The 14,382-nt window shown below is 37.1% G+C and overlaps 1 protein-coding gene across 1 annotated transcript in view; it reads right to left on the bottom strand.

Moving 5' to 3' along the window:
* Positions 1 to 14,382, bottom strand: part of SHTN1 (shootin 1) — a 905,549-nt gene that overhangs the window by 123,423 nt on the left and 767,744 nt on the right. The gene's annotated exons all lie outside the window — the stretch shown is intronic.

Below are 14,382 nucleotides of genomic sequence, written 5' to 3' on the forward strand. Positions count from 1 at the left end.
GGCGGAGCTTGCAGTGAGCAGAAATCGTGCCACTGCACTCCAGCCTGGGCGACAGAGCGAGACTCCTTTTCAAAAAAAAAAAAAAAAAATTAACCAGGTGTGGTGCACATGCCTGTAATCCCAGCTACTGGGGAGGCAGAGGCAGGAGAATCGCTGGAACCCAGGAGCAGAAGGTTGCAATGAGCCGAGATCGTGTCATTGCTCCACCCTGGGCAACAAGAGCAACACTCGGTCCCCCCCAAAAAAAAGAAAGAAAGAAAATATCAACCGAATATGCACAAAAGGAAAGGAGAAGGAAGTCAAAATGATTAACTACCAAAAACATACATACTTTTTAAAAAACTAAGTACAAAATAAGGCAATAATGAAGCAAACGAGGAGCAAGAGCTATAGATAATACATGGCAAAATGGCAGAAATAAGTCATTTCTTATTAACTATAACTTTAAATGAAGATGGTTTAAACTCTCCAATCAAAAGGCAAAGACTGGCATGATGCAAAAAAAAATATGATTTAACTATATGCTGTCTACAAAAGATTTATTTTAGATCCAAAGACAACAATAGATTTAAAGCAAAATGGTGAGAAAAAATTTCATTAGTAACCAAAAGAGAGTTGTGGTGGTTATATTACTATCAGACAAAACAGACTTTAAGTCAAAAACTGTTACAACAAACAAAAGTCACTATATATTAACAAAAGGGTTGATTCGGTAAGAGTATATAATTATTATTTTTTTTTTTTTTTGGGGGGACGGAGTCTCGCTCTGTCGCCCAGGCTGGAGTGCAGTGACCGGATCTCAGCTCCCTGCAAGCTCCGCCTTCCAGGTTCACGCCATTCTCCTGCCTCAGCCTCCCGAGTAGCTGGGACTACAGGCCTCCGCCACCTCGCCCGGCTAGTTTTTTGTATTTTTTAGTAAAGAAGGGGTTTCACCGTGTTAGCCAGGATGGTCTCGATCTCCTGACCTCGTGATCCACCCGTCTCGGCCTCCCAAAGTGCTGGGATTACAGGCGTGAGCCATCGTGCCCGGCCAAGTATATAATTATTATAAACATATATACAGGCTGGGTGCGGTGGCCCACGCCTGTAATCGCAGCACTTTGGGAGGTGGAAGTGGGCGGATCTCTTGAGGTCAGGAGTTTGAGACCAGCCTGGCCAACGTGGTGAAACCCCATCTCTACTTTAAAAAAAAATTATATATGTGTATATATATATATATAAAACAGATTACCAAAATATATGCAGCAAACGTTAATAGCATTAAAAGGAGATATAGATAGTCCTACAAAAATAGTTGGAGACTGTCTCACTTTCAATAATGGATATAAAATGTATAGAAACAGTCGATAAGGATAGAGAGGGCTTAAACAACTATAAACCAAGTAGACATAACAGACATATATAGAACACTCCACCTGACAAAAGCACAATTTACATGTTTCTCAAATTGACAGATGTTATATTAGACCACACATTTCTTCTCAATAAATTCAAAAAGATTGAAATTATACAACTCATACAAAGTATCTTCTTCCATGACAATGGGATGATATTAGAAATCAGCAATGGAAGGAAATCTAGAAAATTCACAGATATGTAGATATTAAACACCACACTTTTCAGCAACCAAAGGTTCAAAGAAGAAATCACAAGAAAAAACAGAAAATTTAGAAATAATACCAAAAATATAACATATCAAAATTTATAGGATACTGTGAAGACAGTGCTCAGAGAGAAATTTATAGTTCTAATTACTAAATTATAAAAGAAGAAAGATACAGAATCAATAAGGTAACTGTACATCTTGAGAAAATAGAAAGATAAGCAAAATAAACCCAAAATTAGCAGAAGGAATAAAACAATGAAGAATAGAGTGGAGATAAATAAAAGACAATAGAAAAATAATAGAATTAATAAAAAGTTATTTCTTTGAAAATATCAGCAAAATTGACAACCCTTTCCCTAAATTAACAAAGAAAAAAAGAAATATGAAAATCGGATATTAAAATGGAGACATTAATACCAATGATTCAGAAATAAAAAGGATTCCAAGAGAATAATAAGAACAATTATATGTCAACAAATTAAATAACCTAGAAGAAATGGACAAATTCCCAGAAACACACATGTCACCTAAACTAACTGAAAAAGAGAAAATTTCAGCAGAACTATTATTTAAGTAAAGAGTAAATCAGAAAGTATTTAAAAAAAAGAAAAAGTAAAGAAAGACACCCTTCAGTGAAAATAAGTTCAGGACCAGATGTCTTCCCTGGTGAATTCTATCCAACATTTAAAGAATTAACACCAGTCTTTCTCAAACTTTCTAAAACATAAAAAAGGAGACAACACTTCCTAACTCATTATATGAGGCCAGTATTTCTGTGATACCAAAGCCAGATAAGATTATCACAGAAAAAGAAATGTACACACCAGTTTCTCCTATGAATATGGTTGCAAAAATCCTCAACAAAATACTAAGAAACCAAATCCAACAATACATTAAAAGGATTATACACCACAACCAGGTAGTACTTGTTCCAGGAATGCAAAACTGGTTCAACATAAGAAAATCGATCAGTGTAATACGTCACATTAATAGGAAAAAAAACCACGTGATCATCTCAATTGATACAGAAAAGGCATTTGACAAAAGTCAGCATCTTTTCTCCATAAAAACTCTTAGCAAACCAGGAATAGATGGAACGTCCTCACCATGATAAAGGGCATTTGTAAAGAAGCCACAGCTATAATCATGGTCAATGGTGAAAGACTGAAAGCTTTCCCCCTGAAATTAGGAACGAGACAAGAATACCTGCTTTCATCACTGCTATTCAACAGTGTGCTGCAAGTTCAATTAGACAAGAAAAAGAAAGAAAAGGCATCCAAGTTGGAAAGGAGGAAGTAAAGCTATCTCTATTCACATATGACATACAACTATATATAGAAAATCCCAAAGTATCTACAAAAAAAGCTACTAGAGCTAATAGGTGAATTCAGTAGTTTTAGCTGAACACAGCTCTTAAGTTTAGGTCTTTGGTCCGTTTTTAGTTAATTTTTGTTAGGCCTTTTCTACCTTATAACAGGTAAGAGTCCAACTTCATTCTTTTGCGTGTGGGTATCCACTTTTCCCAACACCGCTTGTTAAATGGCTGTCCTTTCCCCATTGAATGGTCTTGGTACCCTTGTTGAAAATCAACTGGTGATATATGTGAGGATTTATTTTGGGGGTCTCTGTTTTATTCTATTAGTCAATATGTCTGTCCTTATGCCAGTACCATCTCTATTCATAGATGGCATAATTTCTTATGTGGAAAATACCAAAGAATTTCTTTAAATGCTTCTACAACTAATACTTGAGTTTAGTGAGGTTACAGGATACAAGGTCAATAAGCCCTTGAAAAGATGCTCAACACCATTAGTCATTAGACAAATGCAAAAGTCAACTGTATTCATTCCATATACCAACAATGAACAATTAGAATTTGACATTAAATATTAATACCATTGGCCGGGCGCAGTGGCTCAAGCCTGTAATCCCAGCACTTTGGGAGGCCGAGATGGGTGGATCACGAGGTCAGGAGATCGAGACCATCCTGGCTAACACGGTGAAACCCCGTCTCTACTAAAAAATACAAAAAACTAGCCGGGCGAGGTGGCGGGCGCCTGTAGTCCCAGCTACTCGGGGGGCTGAGGCAGGAGAATGGTGTAAACTCGGGAGGCGGAGCTTGCAGTGAGCTGAGATCCGGTCACTGCACTCCAGCCTGGGCGACAGAGTGAGACTCCGTCTCAAAAAAAAAAATACCATTTACAAAAGCACTAAAAATACTGAAGCCCTTACGTATAAATCTAGCAAAATATGTGAAAGATCTAGATGCCAAAAAGTATAAAATGCTGATAAAAAAATCAAAGATTAAATAAATGGAGAGCTATATTATATTCATAAATTAGAAAACTCAATATTGCTAAAATGTCAATTCTCCCAAATTTAAACTATAGATCCAATACAATCCCAATCCAAATCCAAGCTGCTCCTAAAATGTATTATGGAAAGGCGAAAAACAAGCAAAAACTAGAATAGCCAAAACAATTCTGAATAAGAACAAAGTTGGAGGACTCACACTACCTGATTTCCAAGACTAACTATAAAGCTACAATAATTAAGACAATTAAGTATTGGCAAAAGGAAGATGCATTAACCATCCCAAAAGTTGATCCACACAAATATAGTCAATCTTTTTTTCTGCAAAATAACAAAAGCAATTCAATGGGGAAAAAAAATATTTTCAAAACTTGGTGCTAGATCAACTGGACATCCATATTTTTTTTTTTTAAAAAGAAGAGCCTCAACACATGCCTCATAGAAAAATTAATTCAAAATGGGTAATAGACCAAAATGTAAAACCTAAAACAGTAGAACTTTAAAAACGAGACACAAGAGAAAAAACCGTGTAAAGTCTGGCAATTAGTTTTTAAATATGATGCCAAAAGCATAATCAATAAAAGAATTAATAAATTAGATTTTATGAAAGATAAAAGAAATTAAAGAGATTAACAATACTTGCCATAGATGAGGAAAAAGATTTACAAATCACATATTAATTCACATTAAATAAATCACATTAATATTTTGCATCACACATTACATAAATCACATATTAATATTTTGTATCCTAAATATTTAAAGAACTCTTAAAACTCCAACAATAAGAGCCAGTATAGTGGCTTGTGCCTGTAATTCCAGCTCTTCAGAAGGCTGAGGCTGGAGGATTTTGAGCCTAGGAGTTTAAGGTTGCAGTGAGTCACTGCATTCCAGCTTGGGCAACAGAACAAGACCCCATCTCTAAAACTTATATAAAATTTTTTAAAAATAAATATTAAAATAAGTCAACAGTAAAAAAGATTAATTGGCAAAATATATAAACTGATACTTAACCAAAAGAGATTTATTTATTATTTTTTTTTTTTGAGACTGAGTCTTGCTCTGTGTCCCAGGCTGGAGTGCAGTGGTACTATCTCAGCTGACTGCAACCTCTACCTCCCTGGTTCAAGTGATTCTCCTGCCTCAGCCTCCCCAGTACCCGGGACTACAGGCGCCTGCCACCATGCCCAGCTAATTTTTGTATTTTTAGTAGAGACAAGGTTTCACTATGTTGGCCAGACTGATCTCAAACTCTTGACCTCAGGTGATCTGCCCACCTCGGCCTCCCAAAGTGCTGGGATTACAGGAATGAGCCAGCATGCCCAGCCCAAAAATATATATTTTTAAATGGTAAATAAGCATATGAAAGGATGCTCAACATTATTTGTCACTAGTGAAATGCAAATTAAACAAGAATGATATATATAATACTGTATCTCTATTAGGATGGCTAAAATAAAAAAGGAACAATCCCAAATGCTTAGAAAGACTCAGAGCAACAGTACCTCTCTTTAATTGCTGGTAGCTATTTTAAATGGTACAGCCGCTTTGAAAGACAACTTAGCAGTTCCTTATCAAATTAGAAATACATTTGCCATACAACTCGGTGGTTCCACTCCTGGGGCTTACCCAAATGAGTGGAAAACTTATGTTCACAGAAAAACCTATATACAAATGTTTATAACAGCTTTATTCATAATCACCAATAACTGGAAAAAGCCAAGATGTCTCCCAACAGGTGAATGAACAAATATATATATCTTCCAAATATGTGTGTGTGTGTGTGTATATATATCTTCCCTAAAATGGAATATATACATCAATTAAAAAAGAATGAGCTACTGAGTGGATGCAGTGTATACAGATCTTAAATGCATTCTGTTAAATTTAATAATCCAGACCCAAAAGGCTATATACAATATGGTTCAATTTATATGACATCATGAAAAGGCAAAACTGTAAGAATAAGAAACAGATCATGGTTACCAGGGGTTAAGGAAGAATGGAAGGGTTAACTATAAAGGAGCCATACAGGGGAATTATTAGGGTGATAGAATTATTCGTATGGTGCTGGGGTGTTGGATAGATGACTCTATGCACTTGTCAAAATCCAAAGAGGTACACATCCCAACCTTGCTGCATGCAAATTTAATAACAAGTCAGCCAAGATAGGGAAATCTCAGGACAGAATTCAGAAAATGACAAATCGAACCATATTACTAATACATGACATTACCTTACTAAAGGGGAAGGGATGGGGGAAAGGATCTGACCTAAGAAACTTTGGATAACAGTATTTTGACTGGATACTATAAGGCTAAAGACAAAAGGAACCATACATCAACACCCTTCTAGCCTGCAATTCTACCTCTCTCTCTAAAGTATGGGTTAGCAATTCTCAAACTACTCTACATGTAGGGTAGGGTTGAATAAATAAGTAAATCAACTAGATAATGGGAGGCAGGTTTCTCACCATAAGAGAAAGAAGCTACAGTCAGTTCTGCTACAACCAACTTATGTGTTCTTAAAAATTATCATGCTGTGCAAAATTGTACAATAAAAACCATAGGTCTCATGGGAAAAAAGAAGCTAGTAGCACAACACTTAAAAACTTCTTCAGTGAGAGATTAGAACAAAAAAAGGAACCTAATTTTAAAATAGTACCATAGTTTTATACAAGAAATGATTCAGAAATGCATACTGCTACAATCAATGTGGTATTTCAGCTTTAAAACGCCTAAAGTTTGTGAACATAGGCATCATAAAGGCTATGACTTCTGAGTTACTGTAAAGTGATGGAAGAAGGGTTATTTGAAATCCAATTGGAAAGTTGTTAACAGCACAAGTGGATGGGTGTGGCTCGTTATCCTCGGTTTTGTGGTTGGACTCAAACATCACAGTACTTTCATAGTCTTAAATCCTGAGGCATTCTTTCCCCCCTGATTTGCAGGTCCTTCAAGGAAGGCATTTATGACAGATACCTGTTTCATCTAAATTAGAATTTCAATCCAATAAATGGCCTTCTTCTTAATTAACTTCTGTGTCACTGTTGGATTTCTTTGCTACTCTCTCAGCTGTACTTGCCTTTCCCAGCTGGACTCTGGCTCTGCTGACAGAGGAAGGCTTTGGAAATTGTAGTAATTTTGTTTGTTTGTTTGGGGTTTTTTTTTTTGTTTGTTTATTTGTTTGTTTGTTTTAGACGGAGTTTTGCTCTTGTTGCCCAGGCTGGAGTGCAATGGCGCAATCTCAGCTCCCCACAACCTCTGCCTCCCAGGTTCAAGCTATTCTCCTGCTTCAGCCTCCTGAGTACATGGGATTACAGGCATGTGCCACCATGCCTGGCTAATTTTGTATTTTTAGTAGAGACGGGGTTTCTCCATGTTGGTCAGGCTGGTCTCGAACTCCCAACCTCAGATAATTCGCCTGCCTCAGCCTCCCAAAGTGCTGGGATTACAGGCGTGAGCCACCGCGCCCGGCCTATAGTAATGTTTGAAACCACAAATCCAGCCACTCTCTGCACTAAATGGAACCACTTCTGCAAGATGTGGCAATTTCTGCTGAAAGTTTTCATATCTAGTGCTTTCTTTCTGATTGTAGGAAAAAATGTTCCTAATTTTTTTCTGTTTGGTCTTCAAATGCTCAACAATCTTTCTATTTCTTCTAATTCTTCAGGCTATGTTCTTATTGACTTCATAGTATTTGAAGTTAAGCCATCATAGATGTTTCTTTTGTTTTCACAATATTTCACAATACTGTTTTTGAAGATCCTCAATGTGGATTCCTTTATGCTTGAAAGACGTTATGCTATTTTGTTTTTTGATAAACACTTCATTATTTCAAGTTTCTCCTCAATACCTAAAGCTTTCTTTTTGCAGTCACTGCTTGGTGTTTTTGAACCACGGCATTTAGATGTGTTTGGGGTACATATATCTCTCACTGCTTCACAAATGTGAAAGAATAGCATTCTTATGCAGATTCACAAATTAAAAAAATAGCACTCTTATACAGGTTCAAAAATGTAAAAGAATGGCATTCTTATACAGGTTCACAAATGTAAAAGAATAGCAAAACATAACCTTATTAGATAACACATATGATGAATTAAGGTAGTTGTAAAGGTTTGAGGCATATGTGTGGGGGGGAGAGTGTGTTTTATGTATCCCAATTTGGCTTGATTCAGATGGATGCAATTTTCTCTGTTCATCTAGTGTTCCTCAAGGATGAAATCATACAAAAGAAATGTGAAATATGTACCATGCTCAAATTATTCCTTTTGTTTGTTTGTTTGATTGTTTGAGATTGAGTCTCGCTCTGTCACCCAGGCTGGAGTGCAGTGATGCAATCTCAGCTGTCTACAACCTCTGCCTCCTGGGTTCAAGCGATTTTCCTGACTCAGCCTCCTGAGTAGCTGGAACTACGGGCGTGTGCCACCACGCCCGGCTACTTTTTGTATTTTTAGTAGAGGCAGGGTTTTACTATGTTGGCCAGCCTGATCTTGAACTCCTGACCTTAGGTGATCTGCCTGCCTCAGCCTCCCAAAGTGTTGGGATTACAGGCGTGAGCCATCACACCTGTCCAAATTATTCCTTAATATATCAGTTGCATTGGAGTAAAACAAATATTGTATCAGAATTAACATAAGTAAGAAAGGAAGACTAGAATGAATGCTATGGTGCTGGGGAGATGTCAGTATGAACTCATGTTGATATTAATATATACAAATGGGTACATACATAAAGGTATATGTCTATGCATGGGTTAATGTACATATCTATAATTATATCCTAGTTTTGTCCACTGAGAAGGCCTAGAAACAGTGATAAACCATAAGCAATGAGCATAGCCAAAACCCAGATCTTGGTTTCTAAATACCATTCTCTAAGAGAAAGAATCAGCGCTCTTTTGAGAAATGGCTGATTCTAAGGCTGTGGCAGGAGGTCTACAAGATGAACCTAGAGCATCTTGTAGTGCCAGAAAAAGAAAAGAAGAAAAGATGGAGGGCATGTCAAAAGGACTCAGAAACCAACCTGAAAGAGCTCTCAACAACTGCAGTTGGAAAAATTGGAGCAACAAAACAAATAACAGTAGTATTACAATCTAACCAAAAGATTAGATAAATATCCATGAGTTCATACTGATATAAATAAATGATTAAGTAAAAAATTGATGAGGAAGAAGGAAAAAAAGTGTTGAGTTCATACTGATATAAACAAATGATTAAGTAAAAAATTAATGAGGAAGAAGGAAAAAAGTGTTCTTTTTCGAATTCCAACCAGTATATGTAAATATTTCCCCTCCAGGGGGTGGAGCGTAACTCCCCTTCCCTTGAGTGTAGGCTGGATTCAGTCACTTGCTTCCAAAAATAAGAGATGGAAGAAGGAAAAATAGCAACTGTACAGTGGCGAATCCTAGCAGACAGCACTTTAAGTGATCAAGGTTAACATCAATAGTGATAAGTCACATTTATTAACTTACATTGATACGATGCAATGAGAAATACACTTCTCTTCTGTGGTGGCATTTTTCCTAACACCCATAGCCCAGTCTAATAATAATAATAATAAAGAGAGACAAACAAACATAACTTGAGGGACATTTTACAAAATATCTGCCCCATAACCTTGGAAACTGCTGAAACCACAGAAAACATGGGAAGACTAAAAAACTGTCACAGACCAAAAGGGACTAAGCAGACATGATGACTGCAATTGATGCAGTATTCTGGACTGGATCCTGGAACAGAAAAAGGGCATTAGTGGAAAAATGAGTAAAACCCAAATCAAGTCTCTAGTTTGGATAAGAGTATTATACCAATGTTAATTTCTTAGTTTTGACAGATGTACTGTGGTTATGTACCCAGTGGGCTGGGTGAAGAGTATATAAGAATTGTAGGTATACTCTGTATTATTTTTGCAGCTTTTCTGTAAATCTAAAATTATTCCAGAATAAGAAGCTACACATCAACTGGCATCCACCATATTAACATACTAAAAATAAAAACCTATATTATCATCCCAACAGATTTAGAAAAAAGGCATTTGAAAATATTCAATATCAATTCATGATGAAAACTATCAGCAAACTAGGAGTAGAAGGGAATCTACTCAATCTGATAAAGGGTATATATTTAAAAAAAAAAAATGCAAAACATTTTTCTCCGCTTAAGATTGGATGTCTGCTTTCACCACCTTTTTTTTTTTTTTTTTTTTTTTTTGAGATGGAGTCTTGCTCTGTTGCCCAGGCTGGAGTGCAGTGGCACCATCTTGGCTCACTGCAACCTCCAACTCCTGGGTTCAAGCAATTCTCCTGCCTCAGCCTCCCAAGTAGTTGGGATTACAGATGCACGCCACTACGCCCACCTAATTTTGTATTTTTTTAGTAGAGATGGGGTTTCACCATGTTGGCCAGGCTGGTTTTGAATGCCTGACCTTGTGATCCACCCACCTCAGCCTCCCAAAATGCTGGGATTACAGACCTGAGCCACTGCGCCTGGCCTGCTCTCACCACTTTTATTGAACATCATACTGGACATCCTAGCCAGTATAGTAAGGAAGAAAAAGAAATAAAATGCATACAAACTAGGAAGGAAGTTAAATAGTCTTTATCCACAAATGACGTAATTATACATATAGAAAAACTAAAGGAATTTTCACAAAAGCTACTAAAATGAACAAATGAGCTTACTAAAGTCACAGGATCCAGATCAATATAAAAAATTACTTGTATGTCTACGAAATTGCAACTAATGACTAGAAACTGAAATTTTAAAAAGGATTCCATTTACATTAACACTTAAAATACTAAAATAATTTAACTTTTTTTCTTTTTCTTAGAGACTGGATGTTACTCTGTCACCCTGGAATGCACTGGTGCAAACACGGCTCACTGCAGCCTCAACCTCCTGGGCTCAAGTGATTCCCCCACCTCAGCCTCCAGAGTAGAAGAGACCACAGATGCATGCCACCACACTTAGCTAATTTTTAAAAGTTTTGTAGAGACAGGGCCTCACCATGTTACCCAGCCTGGTCTCAAACTCCTGGGCTCAGGCGATCCTCCTACCTTGGCCTCTCAAAGTGCCAGGATTACAGGCATGAGCCACCACACCTATCCTTAACAACATTTTTTTTAAAAAATAGCTTTAACACAAAAATTGTACAATATCTATATGTTGAAAAAGAAAAGAAAACAGGCTGGGTGCGGTGGTTCATGCCTGTAATCCCAGCTCTTTGGGAAGCCAAGGTGGGAAGACTGCTTGAGGCCAGAAGTTCAAGACCAGCCTGGGCAACATAGTGAGACCCTGTCTCTATGAAAAATAGCTGGTCATGTAGCACATGCCTGTAGTCCCAGCAACTTGGGAGTCTGAGGTGGGAGGACCACTTGAGGAGGTTAAGGTTATAGTGAGCTATGATCATGCCACTGCACTCCACAGTGAGTGACAGAGTGAGTCCTTGTCTCAAAAAAAAAGAAAGAGAAAGAAAGAGAGAAAGAAAAGAAAAGAAAAATGAACATTTTTCATTTATTTAAATGAAATATTTAAAGAGATATACCATGCCCAGTGTATTGGTATGGTATGGATTAGAAGACAACTTAATATGGTTCAAATGCCAAATTCATCTACAACTTGATGTAATTTCAATCAAAATTCCAGCAGGCTTTTTTGTAGAAAATAAAAAGTTGGTTTTAAAATGTATGGCAAGGCAAAGGATCTAGAATAACCAAAGAAATCTTGAAACAAAAGAATCAACTTAGTTCACATATGCAAAAGGAATTGAAGACTTAAACTACAATAACAAGACTGTCTGGAATTGGCGTAAGAAAAGACATACAGGTCAATAGAAAAACAGAGAGAAGTCCGGGCACGGTGGCTCATGCTTATAATCCCAGCACTTTGGGAGGCCAAGGCGGGCAAATCAGTTGAGGTCAGGAGTTCGAGACCAGCCTGGCCAACATGGTGAAACCCTGTCTCTAATAAAAATTAAAAAAAAAAAAAAAATTTAGCCAGGCATGGTGGCACGTGCCTGTAATCCCAGCTACTCAGGAGGCTGAGGCAGGAGAATCACTTGGAATCTGAGAGGTGGAGGTTGCAGTGAGCCAAGATGGTGACACTGCCCTCCAGCCTAGGCAACAGAGCAAGACTCTGTCTCAAAAAAGAAACAAAACCAAAAAAAACAAAACCCTCACTTATAAAGTCATCTTGTTTTCAATAAAAGGGCTAAAATAATGGGGAGAAGAAAGTCATTTCAACAAACAGAATGCCTGAATATCAATAAAGAAAAGAACAAACCTCAATTCCTACCTCCACCATATTAAAAAATAATAATAACTAATTCAAGAAAAACCATGGACCTAAATATACAGGAAAAAAATATGAAGTTTCTAGAAGAAAACAGAAAAGAGCATCTTCTCAACCTGAGAGAGGCAGAAGTTTCTTAGACAAGATACAAAAAGCAACAAATTTTAAAAAGTGGTACATTTGACTTTATAAAAATTAAAAGTTTTCTCATGACGTCATTTAAAAAATAAATACACTATCCACAGACGGTGAGAAAATATTTGCAAGACGTATATCTAAAATACGACCAGTATCTAGGACATATAAAGAGCTTCTACTCAATAATAATACAACTCAGTAATAAAAAAATAAACAACCCAATAAAAATGAGCAAAAGGTTCACAAAGGAAGATATATAAATGGCCAATATGCATTGAAAGGATAACCGTCAGCAGTCATCAAGGAAATACAAGTAAAAACCACAATAATGGCCAGGCACGGTGGCGCACGCCTGTAATCCCAGCACTTTGGGAAGCCGAGGTGGGTGGATCACCTGAGGTCAGGAGTTCAAGACCAGCCTGGCCAACATGGTGAAACACCATCTCTACTAAAATTACAAAAATTAGTTGGGCGTCGTGGCGCATGCTTCACTCCCTCCCTCCCTTCCTTCCCTACTGGGGAGGCTGAGGCAGGAGAATCACTTGAACCTGGAGGTGGAGGTTGCAGTGAGCCGAGATCACGCCACTGCACTCCAGCCTGGCAACAAAGTGAGACTTCATCTCAAAATTATAAAGACCGACAACACCAAATGTTGATAATGGTAAGTTTAAATGAGAATTCTGATACATTCTTAGTGAAATGTAAAACGATACATGCATGTTGGAAATTTTTATACCATAAAATTCATTCGTAAAACTATAAGTGTATAGTTCACTTTTAGTAAATTCATAGTGATGTGCAACCATCCCCACAATCTAATTTTAGTGGCAGTTTGCTATAAAAATTTAATATGCATGTACCTTATGACATAGCAGTTCACTCCTACGTATCTGCCAGAGAAAAATGAAAATATGTAATCCATACAAGAACTTATAGACAAATATTCACAGTAATTTTTGTTATAATACCAAAAACTAGAAAAAGTACAAGAGTCTATCAACAAATTAACAGATAAACAAATGGAAGCATGTCCATCTGTGATGGTTAGCTTTAGTTTTATGTATCAGTTTGGCTATGTATAGGACTTAGCTAGGGAAGAGGACTCCACTATTTCATCATTTTATTGCTGTGAAGGTATTTTGTAAATGTGGTTTACATCTATAATCAGTTAACTTAAAGCCGATTACCCTCCATAATGTGGGTAGAACCTCATCCAATCCAATAAGGCCTTAAGAGCAAAACCAGATCTCTCCGAGAATTTCTGCCACAACACTATAGCATTAACTCCTGCTTGAGTTTCCAACCTATTGGCCTGACTTCTAGATCTTGGACTCATGACTATAGTCCATGGACTCATCAACTCCTGCCTAAATCTCTAACATGATACACCATCCAATAAAATACCAATCAAAAATAAAAGGGACAAACTACTTACACATATAACACTTTGAATGAATGTTTTTTGAGACTGTGCAGTTCAACTTTTTATTTTAATAAAATCAGAATATGCGCAGCACATGCAGTGCTAATATCTAAACCAAATACAATAAACAATTACTAAAGCTACAGTGACTTGAGGTTCAATCTTTACATTCAGCAAGTTTAAATCCTTACACAATTTTTGAAACCTTATTTATTAATTGAAAATATTGCTTGCTGATAAAACTTGCTTAAATGCTATTGCTGAATGTGTAAGTCACTGATTATGCCAATACATCAAAGATAACCACATGTTTGAGGATTGCAATGTGCCAGAGATTCACTGGAAAAAAAAAACACACACACACACAACTAAACACAACTCACACAACAAACATCTGAGAATCTGGACACTTTGTATCAGTGTTTTAAAGTGTTTCATCAATATCTTAAGACAAGGGTAGGCCGGGCGCGAAGGCTCACGCCTATAATCCTAGCACTTTGGGAGGCCAAGGCGGGAGGATCACATAAGGTCAGGAATTCGAGACCAGCCTCACCAACACAGTGAAACCTCATCTCTACTAAAAATACAAAAATTAGCCAGGCGTGGTGG

The sequence above is a fragment of the Macaca thibetana genome, chromosome 9, assembly GCF_024542745.1.
Source record: "Macaca thibetana thibetana isolate TM-01 chromosome 9, ASM2454274v1, whole genome shotgun sequence".
In the NCBI taxonomy this organism is placed as follows: Eukaryota; Metazoa; Chordata; class Mammalia; order Primates; family Cercopithecidae; genus Macaca; species Macaca thibetana.